We start from the raw sequence: 19,186 nt of genomic DNA, 5'->3' as shown, positions 1-19,186 counted from the left end.
GCACAAGTGATGATGACAAGAAGGTGAAACAGAGAAATGGGACAGGGAGTGGAGGTGGAGGAGGGGTGTCAGAGGCAGCCCCTTCAAATAGGGTGGTCAACAGATCTGAAGGAGAGGGAAGAGCTGGCCATGTGGCCATCTAAGGAAAAGCTCCTCAGGTAAAGGCCAAAGCAGGTGCTAAGGCCTTAAGGCACAGGCACGCCTGAGGAACAAAGAGGCCAGTGTGGCTGCAGCAGAGGACAAGGAGATGGTAGAAGTGAAGCCAGAGCAAAAGTGGGGCCCTCGGAGGCCACTGGAGCCTTTGGCCAAGCAGGGTCTTAAAGAAAAGAGTGACATGAGCTGCTGTGGGTTGAGAGCAAAAGCAGAAGACCACAGGAGGCCATGAACAACCCAGCCAAGAGGTGAGAGGAGAACAGACCAGGCTGGTGCCAGTGGGATGATGAGAACGGTCAGACCCTGGCTCTGTTCTCAAGGTAGAGCTGATAGGATGTGCTATGTCCAGGATACGGGTAGGAGAGTGCGAGGAGTTAAGGATAAGCCAGGTTTGTGGCCTGCAAGATGGAGCCAGCTGGCCTAGTTCATTTTACCTGCGAGAGGAGAAAAGTCAAGTGCAAAGTCACACCATACATTTCTGGGATTAGAACCCTCATTCAGTGCTCTCTGCCACTGCCCTGCACTGCAGCTGGGGGTGGTGGTGCCAGTAACCAGCCTAGTAGCCCCCAGATGCCCTCCAGCACCCTTAGGGCTGCCAAAACACCAAGTACCTCATTGTAAATTAGGGCAGGATGCTGTGAAGGAGAGCACAGGCCCTGCCCGGAGAAGGCAGCCAAGTCGACGGCTGCCGCATAAGAAAGTCAAACTGATACAGTCAGAACTTCCCATTTTTCCTAAGAGAACTCACAAATCTGTATTTTAATGAAAAAATTCTCCAATTTTAAAAGATAGTTCAATTATTTAATAAGGCAGTCCCTGAGTTACAAACATCTGACTTACATATAACTCATACTTATGAATGGAGGCTATTACAAGTAATAGGTAAATTTACCTGTCCCAACTTACATACAAATTCAACTTAAGAACAACCTACAGAACCTATCCTGTTTGTAACCCAGGGACTGCCTGAGGGTTGGCCAAACAAATCTCATGTGCAAATCTCAGTCCTCATCAGGCAACAGCTTTGAGTTTGTCAAACTCAAAGCTGTTTATACCTTGCCCTGGGTTAGTATATAGAATTAAAGGTTTGAATTCAAAATTGTCTTTTATTATAACTTTTGAGTCAGCAGTCATTATCACTATAAAAAGCTGATAACCTGTAATCCTAGCACTTGAGAGGTCAAGGTGGGTAGATTGCCTGAGCTCACAGGTTTGAGACCAGCCTGAGCCAGAGCAAGACCTCATCTCTAAAAATAGCCAGGCGTTGTGGTGGGTGCCTTAAGTCCCAGCTACTCAGGAGGCGGAGGCAACAGAATCGCTTCATCCCAAGAGTGTGAGGTTGCCATGGGCTATGACGCCATGGCACTCTACTGAAGAGTGACAAAATGAGGCTCTGACTCAAAAAACAACATCAAAAAAAAAAAGCTGCTAACTTCCAGCAGTCTCAGTGGGCTTCCTTTCCAACCAAAAAGAGATCAAGTAGCTGCCCATCACTCAGGTTCTCGGTCTAAAGTTAAACTTTTATTTTATTTTATTCTATACAGAGTACGAATACTAAGTTGACCCCATGACTACAATCAAGAATTCAAAAACTCTTCCCAAATACTACCCAATGATCCTTTCAAAGTTATATAAAGCTTTGAGACTAGTCATTTGCCTAGGAAACAATTTATGCCAGCCAAGTTTATTGGATCTCCAGTACTTGGGAACTTGCAAAGTTTGGAACTGGACAGGTATTCTAGTTTTGTCAAAATAATCTGATTTAGAAATTACAAAGTATTTATAAACTAGAGTTGCTGCCCATTGCTAGACAGGTGGGAGATACATGTTACTTAAGGCACATAAAGGAAACACAGATGGGTCTGGTTTTTAGACTGGGGAGTCTGGCTGCCTATTTCAGGAGACTCATTCAGAATCTGTTTTCCTAAGAAAACAGTTTCCTAGCGGGGCCCTGAGTTAATTTTCTATAACATTAAATGGCTCTCTTTGCCTAGGTACTCTCTTAGAATAAAAAATTTACATTCCTTACAAGCCATATGCTTTCTACCTAATATCTATTTATTTTCCATGTGAGGTACATTTGACCATTTTGATACTGTGGGTGTTGGGTTTCAATCATCCAGGGCAGGGCCACTATTTGTGCTGCCTCCAAATGCTTTTTCTTGGGATGCAGTTTATGATGCATGGTTGGGACTAATGCTTTCTAAAGGCAATATCTTATTAGGTTGAAGAATATAAACTGCAACTTGTCGATTATCTTTGACCTGCAAAATGGGCAGTTTCATATGGCTCAGCATATTTCTATATGCTCAAGAGGAACAGAGACTTAAATGTTCACCCACTACCTCTAGACCAGTGCTATCCAACAGATCATCCTGTGATGGTAGAAATGATCTAAATCCATACTGACCAATGTGTGACCAGTGAGTACTTGGAATGTGACTACTATGACTAGGAACCGGAATTTTTTTTTAAATTTTATTTTATTATTAAATCATAGCTGTGTACATTAATGCGATCGTGAGGCACCATACACTGGTTTTATAGACCGTTTGACACATTTTCATCACACTGGTTAACATGGCCTTCCTGGCATTTTCTTAGTTATTGTGTTAAGTCATTTATATTCTACATTTACTAAGTTTCACATGTACCCTTGTAAGATGCACCGCAGGTGTAATCCCAGCAATCACCCTCCCTCCGCTGGAACTTTTTATTTTATTGTTTTAAATTTAAACAACTGGACAACATGGTTCTAGAAAGTGGTTTAAGCCAAGAACTTGGTCTCTCTAGTTTGTATTTACAGTATTTTAAAGCCCAGAACACAAGCAGATGCTTGATGAGGAAATGAAAAATACCTTCTTGCACTGCCACATGTTCAAATAACTCCTCCACTGAACCTATTTTATTTATTTATTTTTTGAGACAGAGTCTCACTATATATATATATATATATACACACACACACACACACACACACACACATATATATGTATATATTTTAAATTGCAGTTGTCATTGTTGTTAGCAGGCCCGGGCTGGGTTTGAACCTGTCTGCCTTGGTGTATGTGGCTGGCACCCTAACCACTGAGCTACAAGCGCCAAGCCGGCCACTGAACCCTTTAATTCTAAACTTCTAGTTCTAGATCCTCCCCCAGAAGATACAGAACCAAAGAGGTGGAATTATAAGGCCCAGAAGGTGAACATTCAGAAGACTAAGCCCACTCTGCCTAGCAGCTGGAAAATTGGAACTGATCTGATGATCTCCTGGCCCGCTGGGCTTCCATGCTGTCATTCACTGAATGAGTGACAGCCATACCTACAGAATAGAGTTGCTGTGAGGCCTAAACATATGTCAAAGTTGTGGAACATGATTCTAAAAGGTAAGTCTTAAAAATCAAGCTGGGCTAAGCTTCATTTATCCCATTTATCCAACAAGATAGTTAGAAACTATTGAGAATATTTTAACAAGTATGACTGTCTACCTCGTTACTCAATATTTATTATGTTACAGACCAGGCCTTAACCACTGTAGGCCCAGGATGTACAGGTGGATAACACAGTCCCTGACCATTTTTTCCCTCCAGAAACAAGATTTTAACCATGAAAAACCTGATGGGTTAAAAGAATTGCTGAACGGCACCTGTGGCTCAGTGAGTAGGGCGCCAGCCCCATATATGGAAGGTGGAGGGTTCAAACCCGGCTCCAGCCAAACCACAACAAAAAAATAGCCAGGCATTGTGGCGAGCACCTGTAGTCCCAGCTACTTGGGAGGCTGAGGCAAGAGAATCACCTAAGCCCAGGAGTTGGAGGTTGCTGTGAGCTGTGTGACGCCACAGCACTTTACCAAGGGGTATAAAATGAGACTCCGTCTCTAAAAAAGAAAAAAAAAGAACTGCCAACTCTCTGCTTACGTGACATTTGTCTATTAAATTCCCAGGAGTAAAAGAACAAGAAGAGTCTGGGGTCCTGACACTTTTAAAAGGTGTCTCAGCTACATAATAAACCAATATTCCAATTCAATCATTTGCTTTCAACCATTTTAACTGAGTTTAGTGCTATATAATTATTGCAGCCTGTTGAGTTAGGGCTCAATTCAGCAAAGAACATAATTGCTCAAATGTGACTTGAGTCAGAATTTATTTAAAACTCTGCTATCACCAAAAAATATTCATACACCATGGTACCACCATAACTTCTTCATCTCTTTGTAAATGTTCAAAGGCTGATTCCCAACTATGAAATAAAAGAGTCCAGTTGTAACATAGTACCTACAGCTCTATCCAGAAGAAACCCTCTGCTTCCAAATTCCGAGATCCCAACCCCTGCACCCCAATCCTGGCCTCCTCCAAGCCCAGACTGGCCCAGCAGCCCTGCAAGCCAGCTTTGCAGTACTCCATGCAAAGGGAAGAGTTCACCTACTAGGAAGACTGCCCCCACCTTTGCTTAAATTAAGAGAGGAAAGTGGCATCTCTAGGACTCTGAATGCTTCTTTCTGGAAGGGAAACAGGCTGACAGACCACAGGACTGACCTTTGAAAAGTTCAAAAAGGAATTAAGACATCAATGCAACAGCAGCATGCTGTAGGATCACCCAGACTTCTCCGGGTGTCAGATTAACAGGAAGTTAAGACAAATAAGGAGTGTAATAAGGTAAGCAGAGACAGTGGAGAATGCTCCCAGACTGCATCAGGCTGGTGTAAAAACAATGTGTAAAATCTGCAGTCGTTCTTCCTGGAAGTGCTGGATGTATGACCTAGGTCTCTGGGCACAACCAGTTCTGAAGATACTATCTAGCCAGGGATGTGAGGTCCTATTGGACCAATTTTTCCAAATACCAGAAAATGCCATCCAGATGGCCCCTACCTGAAGCTTCCAGCAAGCTGGGTGAATAGCTGAGCAAACGGTGACATGGGAGGCTCCCCAGAGCCTTCAAAGTTTCATTTCCTTGGTGCTTCCCAGTCTTTTCTAACCTCTGACCTCCCAGCGTTATTGCCAAATTGCCTTCTGTTTGTACAAGTTTCCAGCACTTTGCCTGCGTGGCTCCCCGACCCTGTCCGTCTATGGGTGGCATTATTTCCAGGCTACAGACCAGGAAACAGGGTTCAGAGGGGCTAAGGGACCTGAGATGGGAGGCGGGCCAGCAATTGTGGCCTAGGGTGTGGACTCCCGGCCCTGCCACGTCTGTAGCCCCACGACTGCAAGCAAGCTGAGCCAGCTCCCAGCTTCCTCCTTGTCCCGCACGTCCCTGAAAACGCATCTCAGCAGGAACGGCCGACGTTTGTCCATACTTGGTGCATGTGCTGAGTCTGCACAGGTTTTCTCTCAAGAAGACGTCCAGATTTTCAGGCGAGGAAGTGGAGACCACCACCCTCCCAACAAAACAACTTGGCCAAGTCCCCCTCAACGGTGCCAAAACACGCTACAGGGCCAAAACTCAAGATTTATAATCCGGGGAAGAGATCGTGAGCATCCTGGACGTCCCCTGGAAGCGCGGGCCCCCACCGTCCCTCCACCCAGGGCGCCTAGCGGGCCGCGGCGGGCGCCAGGCAGGGTGCCAGTGCGCTTGGCCGGCCGGCCGGAGGTGTCCACTTCCGCCTGGGCCTGGCACCGCTGACCCATTCATCGTTGTTGCGGGCGGGGCGGACTGGGCAGGGCCCGGGATGCCCCTGTCCCCAGACCAGCGCCCTGGCGCGGAACTCCGCGCGGCCCCGCGGGGGAAACGGTGCCCCCGGCCCCGCCGCCAGGGGGAGCAGGGAGCCGCCTCCCGCACTCCGGGAAGTTGCCACCGCGGCCGCCCGGACGCCCGTGGCTTGGACTGCCCCCCCGCCCCGGATCCGCACACTCTGAACCCAGCAGCTCCGGGCCTTCACGTCGGGGCCTCCCCAGCCCCACGAAATGACACCGGCCGGCGGCCAGCAGGCGGGAACGGCATGGGCCGCAGGCCCCCCATTCAATCCGGCCCTTCTCCTCCCCCCGGCCTGCCTCCGCCGTCTTCCGCCCCCCCATCCCTCTGGCCCCGACTCCAGTCCGGCAACGTCATCCGGCGGCTTCCCGAAACTTAACCCCTTCCTCTGCCAGCTGTGCGCCGCCCCGCCCCGCCGCCAACTTTCTTCGCCCAACTTCGGAGCGCGCGGGCCGGCCCGACGGCCCGGCCGAGGGGAGGGGTCGCCACGTAGCGCCTCGGGGCCGCCTTAGGTCCCAGACGGCAAGAGATGTAGCGTCCACCAGCCGGGCGCTCCCGGCCGACGCCCCTGCAGCGGGGTCACCCAGCATGCCCCCCCAAGCCCGACCTCCAGGGTCTGCGACCGCGGCGACGGCCGGCGGCGGGCGGGCCGGCGCCGCCGGGGGAGGGGCCGCCAAGGAGACGTGTCACTCGCGGCGCGGCGGGCCTGGGTTCCCCGACGGCCGGGGCCGCGCGCCGCCGCCGCTGCAGGGCCGGGCCAAGTTTCTTACCTGCAGCCGGAGACGCAAGAGGGAGAGTGAGAGGGCAGGAGCCGCCGCCTTCGCCGCCGCCGCGGAACCGGGAGAGAGGAGTCGGCCGAGCTTCCGCTGAGAAGCCGCCTCCGAACAGCTGCAGGCACCACGACCCCGACGCCACCCGCCCCGTCAGCCGTCCGCTCGGGCCGCTCGCTGGCTGCGTGCGCGCGTGTGGAGTCGTGGCACTTTCTGCCTCGGAGCTGGCGAACGGCCCCCTCCGCCGGGATCGCCGCCTCCTGCCTTCCCCACCCGGGCCAGCCATTCATCTAGCCGCCTCTCTCCATTGGCTCTCACCCCGCCACTCTACCGGTAGCTGGCCAGTCAGGACGCGGGCGGCCTAGCCGCGGAGGCAGCCATTGGGCCGAGAGGAGGATCTCCACTTCGGCCAATGGGAGAGGGGAGGAGCTGCGGGAGCCGCGGGGGGGGCGGGTCTTGGGAGGGGCGGGGCCAAGCGGCGCCGCGTTCAGCTCTGCGCGTGGGCGGGACAGGAGATGGAGCTCCCCGCCCACTGGGGGGTCGCCGGCCGGCCGGCTCCGCCCACTCTGGGTCGGCGGCGCTCCCAGCAGTCGCTGACTTGGGGCGACCGCTGCCCAGGCTGCTAGCAGAAGGTTCGAGTCCCGGTGGCCCCGGGCCTGCTTCTCTGGATACTGGCGGGCTGAGATGGCGGATGTAATCCTGAAGAGGGTTGCTCAACCATTGATCAACCAGGGAAACTACTTTATTTAAATCCAACTAACTTCCCGGGAAGCAGCGCCCCCTGAGGCCCCCGAGTGTGAGGATAAATTCTGCTGTGGGTTAGCCCTGGGAGGGTAAATTCTTATCTTCAAAGAGATTACAGTCAGCTCTGGAAAGAAATTTCTTTGAGTATATGGAGGGATTGGGGTGGAAGAGCCAGCCAGAAGGTGCACATGGAGTTTAAGTGGATGTCATCGCACCCATTGTAGGGAGGGTACAATTGAGGCACAGACCATCTGAAATAGTGGTCCAAACCACAACCAGCAGTGCAATAATTACAGTCCAGCCTTTGGCATTTTATTCTGTGTAATGGGCAGTGTGAGAGGTTCTGACCTAGGAAAACTAGATTATATCCCAGAAAACTGAGCAACTGATCCTTCCTCATTACATGATTTTCCCCAACATTAGCCAACGTTCTCTTCATAGTCAAATAAGTCTAAGTTGCCCAAAACTAAGATAATTTTAGTCTTGATTTTTAACTGTTTGTATCTCTTAAAGCTAACCCTTTGAACTTGAGTCAAAACCAGCTTCTTTGAAATTTAAGACTTTTGTGAGGCCAACAGGGCTGCACCTCCTAATCTGTCCCACACCACCTCCCTGGCCTATGTGGCTGTGGAATCCTGGGCCTAATATTTATTTCTTGGATGATTTCCAACCATTTCCCCTTCCATTTGTCATTGGTACCTTAGTAGTTGTTGTTAGAAAGATGTGAAAAATACCAGCCTACATAGCCTACATGAGGGTTGAAATTAAACCATTCATTCCTATGTTTAATCTCAGCAGTTTCTTAGCACATTAATGATTAATCAACAGGAATTAACCTGGATTAGCTTTCGACAGTTTCAGCAGTGAGCCCCAGCTTGAAATAAAAGTCAAGAATTCCAGCTTCCTGGTGGCAGTTGCTACCAGCTAGTCCAGCCTAGACACAGGTAAGACATTTAACCCTTCTGAGCATTTAACTCTCCTCTTGGACAATCACTCCCTTGTCTGGGTTTTAGGGAGGAAAGTCATTCATTCATTCACTAATGTTTGTTGAGTGCCTGGTATGCACTGCCAGGCTGGGCTAGCAGCCTAGCATAATTCATAGATCCAGAAAAGACCCAGCCGCCCACAAGGGCCTATCCCAGGCCCAGGACCTCCTTCAGTTTGTTCACTGTTTGTCTTTGTTCTAGTTTTCCCTGAAGCAGATCCTGGCAGGAGGGTTTGGTTCCTGTAACCCATGTGGAGGATAATCCCAGGAAATACTGGAGAAGTAGGCTGGGAAGGAGCCCATAGGCAGCACAATATTAAGCAAGTGACCATTGTGGACTGACAGGGCTCAGTGTCATTAGGGCTATCTGGAAACTTGGTGACACACATCCCAGAGATGTCCCACCTGAGGAGTGAGGACATGGTTATTTGTCCACCCACTCTGAGTCCTCACTGCCACAGGACTTCTTCTGAGGGACCTTTAACCCTCATGCCTTCTCCCTCAGATCAAGTCTTGCAGCAAGAAGCCCTGGGCAGAATAGTGAGTGCCCAGAGGTATGTGGGGGCCCCAGCCATTTCTGTGAACCAGCACCTGAAGAGAATAGAAGCAGCTCAGGAAATATGTGCTCTATAAATACTGTTGCATGAATGATTAAATTACAAAGTGTCTAGGAGTGAGGCAAGTTTGCAAAAAAGGGGCTCTGCCTTTTCCCTCCCATAATTCAACATTGGGTTTGGCCTCGGCACAATATGAGTTTTCCTGGATTAGCTTTGCCTTTCCCGGGTCCCTGCTCCTGGGAGTGCTGGGGAGACTCCCACCCCCAGCCTTGTCATCCTCAAGCACTATGAGCAGAGAAATCAACACCCCTGCCCCAGGCTCTGTCAGGGCTGATCCCCCTACCCCTGGAGTGGCCACTGCTGCCCCTGCAGACCCCCCAGCCTTGGCCCACTCAGCCTCAGCAGCTGGCCCTAAAGCATATCTGGAAAAACCAGAACTACCTCCTGGACTAAATGGACAGGGAACACCCGCTGGGAGTCAGAGGCATCCCCCAGGGCAGGTCTTCATCACAGGCCCAGATCTGCTAGCTCAGTGGTTCTCAACCTTCCTAATGGCGTGACCCTTTAATACAGTTCCTGTGAGTCACGACCCACAGGTTGAGAACCATTGTGCTAGCTCATGTAGCCTTCCAGCAGCAGGCCAAAGAGCCCATCCCGCAGTCCAACCTCCAGGTACAGCCTACTCAGTGGCTGGCTCCAGGCCAGAACTTAGGAAACAGGTCTCTGCTGTCCAGTGAGAGGCTCTCAGGTATGAACAGGTCATTTTGACACAACGTCAGCCATGTGGCCAGAGAAAGAGAAGCCTTATGTGATCTGAGAGCCCCCAACCCCGGCAGAGGACTCAACCCAGACTCAAGGGAGCTGACGGTGACAGCAGAGGCTGGAAGGAGAAGAGGGAAGTAGCCAAACCAAAGAGGACCCACCTGGCAAGGAACAGTGTGGGCAAAGAAAACTGTGATGATCTGAGATTACATGACACAAGAGGAAAAAACTAGAAGCTATTGGCAAAGCTAAAATGGTGGGGAAGAGGGCAGGAGCAAATGAGTCTCCAAAGGTGATTGGAAAGCAAGGGAGTATTCTTGGGGTGATGTAAATATTCCATATCTTGATTGTAGTGGTGGTTACATAGCTATGCTAAAATTCATCAAATTGTAAACGCTTCAAAAGTGTGAATTTGGTTTGGAAGCACATTATACTTCTATCAACTGGACTCCAAAAAAAAAAAAAGGACATATTAGATTTTAGTTGTGTATTAAAAACAAACAAAGCATTCTTATTGCAAAAAGTTAAACACACAAGAATAATTACCTAGTATGGTTCATTAACTCATGGCAGTGCTTTGCTATTACTAAATTGCAAATGTTTTTAAAGAGTAGGCAGAAAGATGAAAATATCTTACAGTTTAAAAAGAGGTTTTGCTTTGTCAACAATTATGAAAAGATGACAAATGACAAACTGAAAAAAGTGTCACATGGGAAAAAAAAAGTCCCCGCAATATAGGGCATATTTGGGTCTTATCACATGCCAGGTATCATTTGAGACACCCTACAAATACATAAAGCTGTTTAACTCTCAGAACAACACTATAAATAGGAAAAAATAGTTATTATCTCTGTTTTGGAGATAAGGAAATTGAGGCACAGAGAGATTGAGTGGCCTGTCCACTGTCACGGGCTGGAGGACTAGCATTTGGCCCCAGGGTCCCTGCACACACCCACTGCAATCGGTGCCAGATCTTGGGGAATGGAAGCCTGTGGAAAGGAAGCCTAACCCTCTGGTGGTGGCAACTCAGTGAAGGGTTTTTGGTTTTTTTTTTTTTTTGAGACAGAGTCTCACTATGTCATCCGCAGTAGAGTGTGGCGTCACAGCTCACAACCACCTCAAAATCCTGGGCTTAAGCGATTCACTTGCCTCAGCCTCCCAAGTAGCTGGGACTACAGGCGCCTGCCATAACGCCCGACGATTTTTTTGTTGCAGGTGGTTAGCTGGCCCAGGCTGGGTTCAAACCCACCACCCTCGGTGTATGTGGCTGGCGCCATAACCACAGTGCTACGGGTGCCGAACTTTAGTGAAGAGTTTATAAGTGACAGCCATTATCACTCCTTTCATTCTCTCTTTTGGATGACAGTGATGCTCAGCTACATTAGGGACCCACTAAGTTAGAGGCCATCCATCCCAAAAGCTCAGGTGAAATGTGAGGAGGGCTCAAATGGGGTGGCGGGGGGTGGTGGAAGGCGCAGTGGTCCTTCTTGAGGGGTGTTTAGTGAGGCTTGGTGACTAGGTGTGAAGGAGAGACAGGGGCCACCTGTGAGCCTCTGTTTCTGGCCCAAATGACAGAGAGCATGGTAGTGTCACTAGTGGGGCAGAACATGCAGAAGAATGAACAAATGAGCCCAGGAACTGGGAGGAATGCTGTGGGATTTTTTTTTTTGATGTGTTGAATTCAAGGACGCTGAGGAAAGTCCAGGTGAAGATATTATTCCTGTGAGTCTAAAGTTCCAGGGTTGATGTCAAGGTCAGTGGTACTGTTGAGAAACATCAGTGTACAAGTGAAAGTTCAAATCCCAGGAACAGCAATGATCACATACAGCACATAGAGCTGGGAGCTGCACATGGATGGGACCTGGAAAAGCCGATGCTTGGGCTTCCTTCCTCTTGAGCAGAGAAAGGAAAACCCACAAAAGAGCCTGTATAAATAAATTGGCTTTTGCCATGTAACAAACTACACTCAAATTCAGTGGCTTAAAAGAAGCATGGTTTCTTATTGGAGTTTACACATCTGTGGGTCAACAGGGAGCTTAGCTGATCTTGGTTGGCTCACACATAGGTCTCTTTTGGGGGGACACCACTGGCCTGGGCTTGACTGGGGTACTGTAGAAGCTCTGCTCCACCTGACTCACTCCCATTCCTCGGATCTCACGGTGATGGGTAAAGCCAAAGAAAACAAGCAGAAATACACATGATGCATTTGTATAAGTGAGCCCAAAATCAGGAGGCAGGGAAGTATGGGCAAGGGTAAAGGAATAACACCAGTGATTGTTCTACCACTGAGTCAAAGAAGAGATGAAAAAGGTAATCAGGAGAGGATGGGTTCAGGGAAGGAAGATAGTTTCAATAAGTGGGGAATGGTAAGCACTATTAAATATAGCCTGAATACCCAGCAAGATAAAGGTCAGGGTATGTGTTAAACATGGAAACTCAGGAATCACCAGGGAAACAGCTTGGTGAAACAGCTCTAGAGGAAGGGGTAGGCAGTAAGGGGGCCACCAGATTGTGGGGGGAATGAGAAATGAAAGTGAGAGGAGAAAGCAGAAGCAACGTGAATCCATTCATCCAACAGTTGTGTGAATCCAGGTAGGACCTTAGCATGTCAGTCACTGTTCTGGGTGCTGGGGAGACCACCACAAATAAGGTAAGGGGTCTTCTTTCATGGAACTCATCTCTTAGTGGGGAGAGAGATAGTAGACAAATCAATTAGTAAGCAAGCAAGATGAATTCAAGTGGTGCCAAGGACTACCGGGAAAAGAGAAGAGGCTCATGTGATGAAGAAGGGCAGAGATTTGGAGATGGACGTGCTGTGATGAGAAGATGGTGAGAGAAAGCCTCTCTGAGCGGGTGACAGTAGAGATGAGATGTAAACAATGATATGACTCTGCTCTTGATTCAGGAATAGGAAGGGTAGGTGCAAAAGTCCTGGGGCAGAGAGGTGCTTAGCAGCTGGTTCAGGGAACAGAAAGCAGGCTGTATGGCTGGTGCTCATTGGAGGAAGAGAAAGTCATGGGGTCCCCAGGCAGGAAGGTCCCAGACCAGGGGAGGCTTGAGGACATAATGGGAAGCCCAGAGGAGGTAGGAGCTTTACAAAGGCTGGTAGCACAATCCGACCTGCATTTCACTGCACAGATCACTTTAGCAGCCTCACCCACAACAGACTGGACAGTGTAACAGAGGATCCTGGGACCCAAGTTAGGAGGTTACTGCAAGATTCCAGATATGATTGAGGTCAATAGTTAACAACTGGCTCTCAGAGGAGGGAGTGGGGAGGGGAAACTCCTTGACTTACAGCATTTGCCAATTACTGTAGTGTAAATATTCCCATCAGAGCAGGTTGTTTTCAAACTATTGAGTCACTGAAGGCAAAGACAGAAATTTGCAGTACCAAACTGCTATATTCTATCTCTACAATATAGATATAATCTCAAGAGTATAAATAATAGTAAAATGTAGTAAAATAATTAGGAAGTGATGATTTGTACTATGTTACCTTTATTTTTAATATAATCTATTTCATTATAAATTTATATAATTTTTAATAATGGTTGTGTTTAATGAATGTATTGAAAATTTTCTAAAAATCTAACAACCATCTCTCAAAAGCAGCTGGCTCTACCACACCACTGAATATAAAAGTCATCTGGACCAGAGTAGGGTTGGGAGTGGGGTAGGGGGAAGAGATTAAGCAGTATTTTAAAATGTTAGAAAACAAAATTTCGTGCCCCCTCTACACACCTCTCATCTCCCTGTCTGAACCCGGACTCCTTGGGTCGGTAGCTCTGTGATGCATCACTGTGATGCATAGTCCAATGCCTTGATTCTTGTAAAAACTTGCGTTAGGTTGGATATCTCCAGAAGCAGATCCAGACTCAGAGAAAAAGATTTCAGTGAAAGCAATTTATTTGGAAGGTGGTTCTGGGAATCACTAGTAGGGGAGTAAGGGAAGTGAGGGGGCGAAGGGAAGGCAGCCAGTGAAATCACCACGGTGGGTAACTTCATAACCCCATAACCCGTGGAGGAACTCTGTGAGACAGTATGGAATATGCCTCAGGCTATCCTAACTGGGAAGCAAGAAAACTAGAGTACTTGTTCTCAGATTCCTAGCTATCATTGGTTGAAGACTGCTCCTGAAGGCACTCCTCCCTGGTATGTTCACCCCATGCCATACAGAAAGCACTTGGGAGGAAGATTGCTGGTATTTGTAATCATAGGCTACCGATGCTCATGGGAATGGCAGGGGGATGTGGGCAGGGCACCAACAGTACCTGCTCCAAAACTCATTTCTGTAATGAATGAACAAATGATGATTGAGTGTGGGGCTATTGGTGCCCCTTTAAACACAAATTTAGAGTTTAAAAGTTTTGAGACAGAATGGAGAGCCTTGCATTCCATAGTCACCACAGTTATGTACTTTCATGAACTCTGGATCATTTGACCTGTGTGATAGCCCAGACGATTTAAATTCTGCAATAGTATTACCCAAAAACAGAGTGATGTTGCTATACACTTAAAGAAAAATCTCCATAGACTATAGTAACTGCCAAAAGAAAAATAAAACTTAACAAAAAGAAAATAGACGTGGGTGTAAACCTTAGTTACCAATGTTTGTAGTTGCTAGTGATAGTAAAAGAAGAGTATTTGGTAAGAATATTTGGTTTGTTGTGTGGGTGATGTTAGAATGAGCTTAGAGATAGGGGCTTTTGCAAAAATGATTCTTGTTGACCCAGTGGCTGTCTGTGAATCCCAAAGAAAACAAATGAAAACAAAATAACAGATGAATGATGTTTGGCACTTTTCTTTAACATATCCTTAATGATAACTATGTGAGAGAAGTATTATCATTTTTTTTTTTTTTTGTAGAGTCAGAGTCTCACTTTACCACCCTCGGTAGAGTGCCATGATGTCACAGGACTCACAGCAACCTCCAGCTCTTGGATTTTTGCAGTTCTCCTGCCTCAGCCTCCCGAGCAGCTGGGACTACAGGCACCCGCCACAACGCCCGGCTATTGTTTGGTTGCAGTTCAGCCAGGGCTGGGTTTGAACCCGCCACCCCTGGTATATAAGTATTATCATTGTTATCCTCAGTTTACAGGTGAGGAGCTGGGTTTCAGAGAAGTGCAATAAATTGTCCAGGTCTTCACTTATTAATAACAAAATTAAAGCCTTGAAGACTCAAAAAATGGCATCTTTCCAAGATACATCTCTCTGCTTCTTCTCCAGAAATGCCAAGGGAGAATGAGCAGGCATAACAGACCCTACATGAGTTAACAAAGCGGTTCTCCTTTGCTCTGTCTTTCCAGGACTCACATATGGCCTCTTCAGCTCACTCCTTGGATAATAGTGAGCTCTTGTTAAGCTCTCAAAAATATTTTAATAGAAACAAACACATTGTCCAGCAGTGCTCTTTCACAACGAATTCTAGAATCACAATCCTCTAACTCGGTTGGGAAGAACTAGTTGAAGAAACCTTTTATGGCTCTGAGGTCAGCCTGGCATGGTTAGATGCCTCACACTGGACATCTCGGGACAAAATCTGAGAGCTATTGTGTTGGAAGGCACAACAGGGCTCTACCTTTTCACCCCTGAGTAAAAAGCATCCTTAACCAATGTAACTAACTAGTTAGACATCTTGTTTCTTTTCTAAGATTATCAGAGATAAAGCACTCAGGACTTTGACCTGTAGTTCAGAACCTCATTCCCAATTTCTGATTTACCTCATTCGTTCATTCAATAAGCATTTTATGGCCAGGCGCCGGGGCTCATGCCTGTAATCTTAGCACTTTGGGAGGCCGAGGTGAGTGGATTGCCTGAGCTCATGTGTCAAGACCAGCCGGAGTGAGACCCTGTCTCTAAAAAAATAGCTGGGCATTGTGGCAGGTGCCTGTAGTCCCAGCTACTCGGAAGGCTGAGGCAAGAGAATTGCTTAAGCCCAAGTGTTTGAGATTGCTGTGAGCTGTGACACCAGCGCACTCTACCAAGAGTGACAGGTGGGACTCTGTCTCAAAAAAAAAAAAAAAGCATTTATGAAACACTGATGCAGGCTACAGGCTACATTAGCTGCTGAGAATTCAACAGAGAAAAAGACAAAAAGGAACCCCACCCTTAGTGGATTCATAGTCTAGTGGCAATGGGAGGCAGACAGTCAGAATTCAATAGACTGATATTCAGCCTGTGGTTGGTGCTCCAAAGTAAATTCACAGGGTCAAATGGTATACAGGAAGGACCAACCTGTTTTTCCCCCTCTTTCTCCTTCCAATCCATCCTTCTCATCTTCAGCAGACTGTACTACTCTTTTATGTATTTAATTTTTTTTGAGACAGAGTCTCTTGCTCTCTCGCCTAGGCTAGAATGCAGTGGTATCATCATAGCTCACTGCAACCTAAACTCCTGGGTTCAAGCAATCCTCCAGCTTCAGCTTCCTGAGTAGCTGGGACTATAGGTGCCCACCACACCACCTGGCTAATTTTTCTATTTTTAATAGAGATGGGGTCTCACTTTGCTCAGGCTGGTCTGGAATTCCTGAGCTTATGTGATCTTCCTGCCTTGGCTGCCTAAAGGCGTGAGCTTACAGGCATGAGCCGTCACGCTGGGCCAGACTCCACTACTTCGGTCCTATCTTGCGTCCCCCACAGGTATAAAAGACCCTACCTGAGTTAACACAACCCTTGTCTTTTCTTCTGTCTTTCCAGGACTCCACATCCCGGAAATGATCTGCACCACGTCAAGTCTCTTTTGCTCTGCTAGACTTTTGTGGACCTCCATATACCAATGCCCCCCTCCATTTTCCAAGCTCTACCTTTTACCTCTGCTCAAAACCTACCCCGACACACAACCCATTCTCAGCCTCTCGTCTTTCATCTTTGGTCATTCATTGGCACTAAGTCTGTTCCAGGAACCATCCTCAGTCTCTTCAGTGGGGGTGCAAAGTTGGATTGAACTTGCTTATTCTCTGCCCTTGAAAAACCCACAGAACTGCTTCTTCCTAGAATACATAGTTCCCTCTTGTCCCCTATCCCACCAGCAACCTTTGGAGGCCCTGAATATAACTGGACACCAAAGTTCACTAGTAGATTCTGTTTAAAGCAATCTTCAACAACTATAAAAGTTTATAAAACGTCTGAGTTAAAAGAAAAAAAAAAAAGTCCTGAGTCATACTTTTCTCCTGAATTCACTGTGATCTCAGTTCTGCACTGAGCTGTTTTCAGTGTCAGGAAGTCCTTTCTTATGTCTATCTTAAATCACTTCTTCTGGGTACTTATTTCCTAAAGACTTCATAGCTTTAGGGCAGAGCTAAGGCACCCTGCTCAACACAGGGGCTCTGTGAAGTGTTCACGAAGTGCACGTCAGTTGATTAGCAAGTGCCTGGCACTTAAAAATCATTATTTGATTTCTTCTCTCCAGAGTTAAAAACTGCAGCTCCTTAAACCTTTCTTCACCAAGCACTTAATCATTTTGTGGCTCTTACCAAATTCTGTTAATCAGTGCTTTTTTCTTTATTTTTAAATCATTAGTGAGAGTTTTGAAGAAGGTCCTTAAACCAGAAATAAAAAAATAAAGTATAATATTAAATAAAATTCAGAAAGGGCTTGTAAGGGCATTGAGTTCAGCTGTCTGCTTTTGGCTTAGAGAAGCCCTTCAGCCGTTTAATAGATCAAGCTCAGCACAACCATCCCAGCCTCTGATCTGAATGTGCACTGCCAAAAGATTAGATTTGGAGGAACAGAAACAGCCTGCAGCCCCATCTCTACTCTTTTTCAGATTGCTGGTGGTCACTATGGTTAGAAAACTGCTGGCCTGGGCAGAATTTGGTTAGCTGGTTTAATTTAGGCAACTTTCATTCTTCCTTTCAGGGACATTCCCTTGGGAATCCACTGATTCTCACAGAATTCTAGGTGCTGTCTGGTGGGAAGAGAAGTGTATATGAGAGAGGGAGAAAAAGAGAGAGAGAGAGGACCTCAAACTAATTCATACTAAAGTTTTACTGATTTACCATGCAATGACACTCAAACATTTTTACCAAACTGCCTCTAAACGCAGGGAAGAGTGAAGGTGACTGCTGTGGTGGGGTATGGCCTCCCAGTAAGGCACTGAGGTTTGTGTTCAACACCCATGTGATTTTTGCATTCTCCAAAATATAGCCACATAAGCAAGTTTTCTCAAAATGGAAACAATTTCATTATCTTTATGACAGAAGAGTAACATAAATGAATATATAATGTAGATAATACAGGGAAGGTAAAAATGTAAAAAAGAAAGATGTAAAAAATCACCTGAAGTTCCAACCTCCTGATGTGACATTTAAAATTTTTCCTTTCTACGTTAGTTTCTATTTATAAAGATACATTGCTTATTTTAATATAAAAGAATGTTTTAAATTGCTTGCCACTGTGTAAAAACATTCCAGCTACTTACCTGGTGGCATCAGGTCCAGGCACTAAGGAATTGAGCCAGCCTGTTTCTCAGCTTGAAAAGACCACACTAGGGTATGACCACTCCCTCCAGGAACCACAGACATTTCAGAAGAGGAGGAAAGAGGGCAGAATAACTTTCTGGAAATGTACTGAGCAGGTGCCTAAGAGAGGAAGGGGAAGTTTTCCTGCCTTTCCCAAGTCCTCCATGGACCGTGACCGTGGATGGCCACTGATGGAAGCAATGCACTTTGCTGCGTACTGGTGTTTCCCTGAGTGACCCACGTACAGGCCTAGATTAATCTTCCTTGCAGGGAAGCTTCACCCTCCTTCAGCTGAACGCTAAACATGCCAGTTCCTAAAGAAGTGTTTTCTCTTTCAGGCTTGAAAATTAATGAGCTCCATCTTTGGCATGGGTTAGAAAATTCCACTGTGGTGTTGGCAGGACTCACGCCAGCACCAGAACTTCAGAGAAGCCCCATGCTGAAAGCTACGAGGAACAAATGTAAGGCAGATTGGTCTGATTTTCTTGCTCACAGTGGTGAAAAGACAGAGAAAAAAACAAAGCACCTGGCCGGGAGAGGTATGTCCAGTCGGTGGAGACACTTTTCCGAGCTGTCCTGGACACATCATCCTCCTTATTCCCTGCATCTTCACGACTCGGTGGTGGACTTGGAGCCTGACCGGCAGTGGCGAGTGTTTAGACCTGTGGCCTCCAGGCACGTCTTTGGCAGATTCTTTCAGTCACTGGGGTGGGAACAAGTAGTATTCGCTTTACAGTCTTTCCTTTTCGCAAAATAGTTGGCAGGCTGAACTGAATACATACAGTGCATGGCCTAATTGTCGGTAAGTATTTGTTCATTCATCCAGGAAATGATTTTTGAGCACCTACCGTGTTCCAAGGGCAAGACGTACAGCAGTAGACAAAACAGATATAAACTCTGTATGCAAGGAGGTTTGGGAGGGGGCGAGGAATCAACATTAGACATGCAAGATAATTTAAAGTAGTGCCAATAAACCAGAATGATGGGATGGAAAGTGACTAATTTAGGGTGCTTAGGGAAAACCTCAACGGACATTAGAGCTGAAATCAGAATCACCAGAAGGAACTCG

General features: G+C 47.1%; 1 protein-coding gene across 3 annotated transcripts in view; it reads right to left on the bottom strand.

Moving 5' to 3' along the window:
* The window catches only part of RRBP1 (ribosome binding protein 1), a 77,726-nt gene extending 70,903 nt beyond the window's left edge, over positions 1–6,823 (bottom strand). For all 3 annotated transcript variants that reach the window (XM_053574434.1, XM_053574437.1, XM_053574436.1), the window contains exon 1: positions 6,609–6,823. The gene's annotated coding sequence lies outside the window, so the exon portion shown is untranslated. The remainder of the gene's footprint in view (positions 1–6,608) is intronic.
* Between the last annotated feature and the right edge of the window lie 12,363 nt (positions 6,824–19,186).

The sequence above is a fragment of the Nycticebus coucang genome, chromosome 21 (assembly GCF_027406575.1).
Source record: "Nycticebus coucang isolate mNycCou1 chromosome 21, mNycCou1.pri, whole genome shotgun sequence".
Classification (NCBI taxonomy): domain Eukaryota; kingdom Metazoa; phylum Chordata; class Mammalia; order Primates; family Lorisidae; genus Nycticebus; species Nycticebus coucang.
The sequence above is the reverse complement of the archived record's forward strand: the minus strand, read 5'-3'. Positions and strand labels throughout refer to the sequence as shown.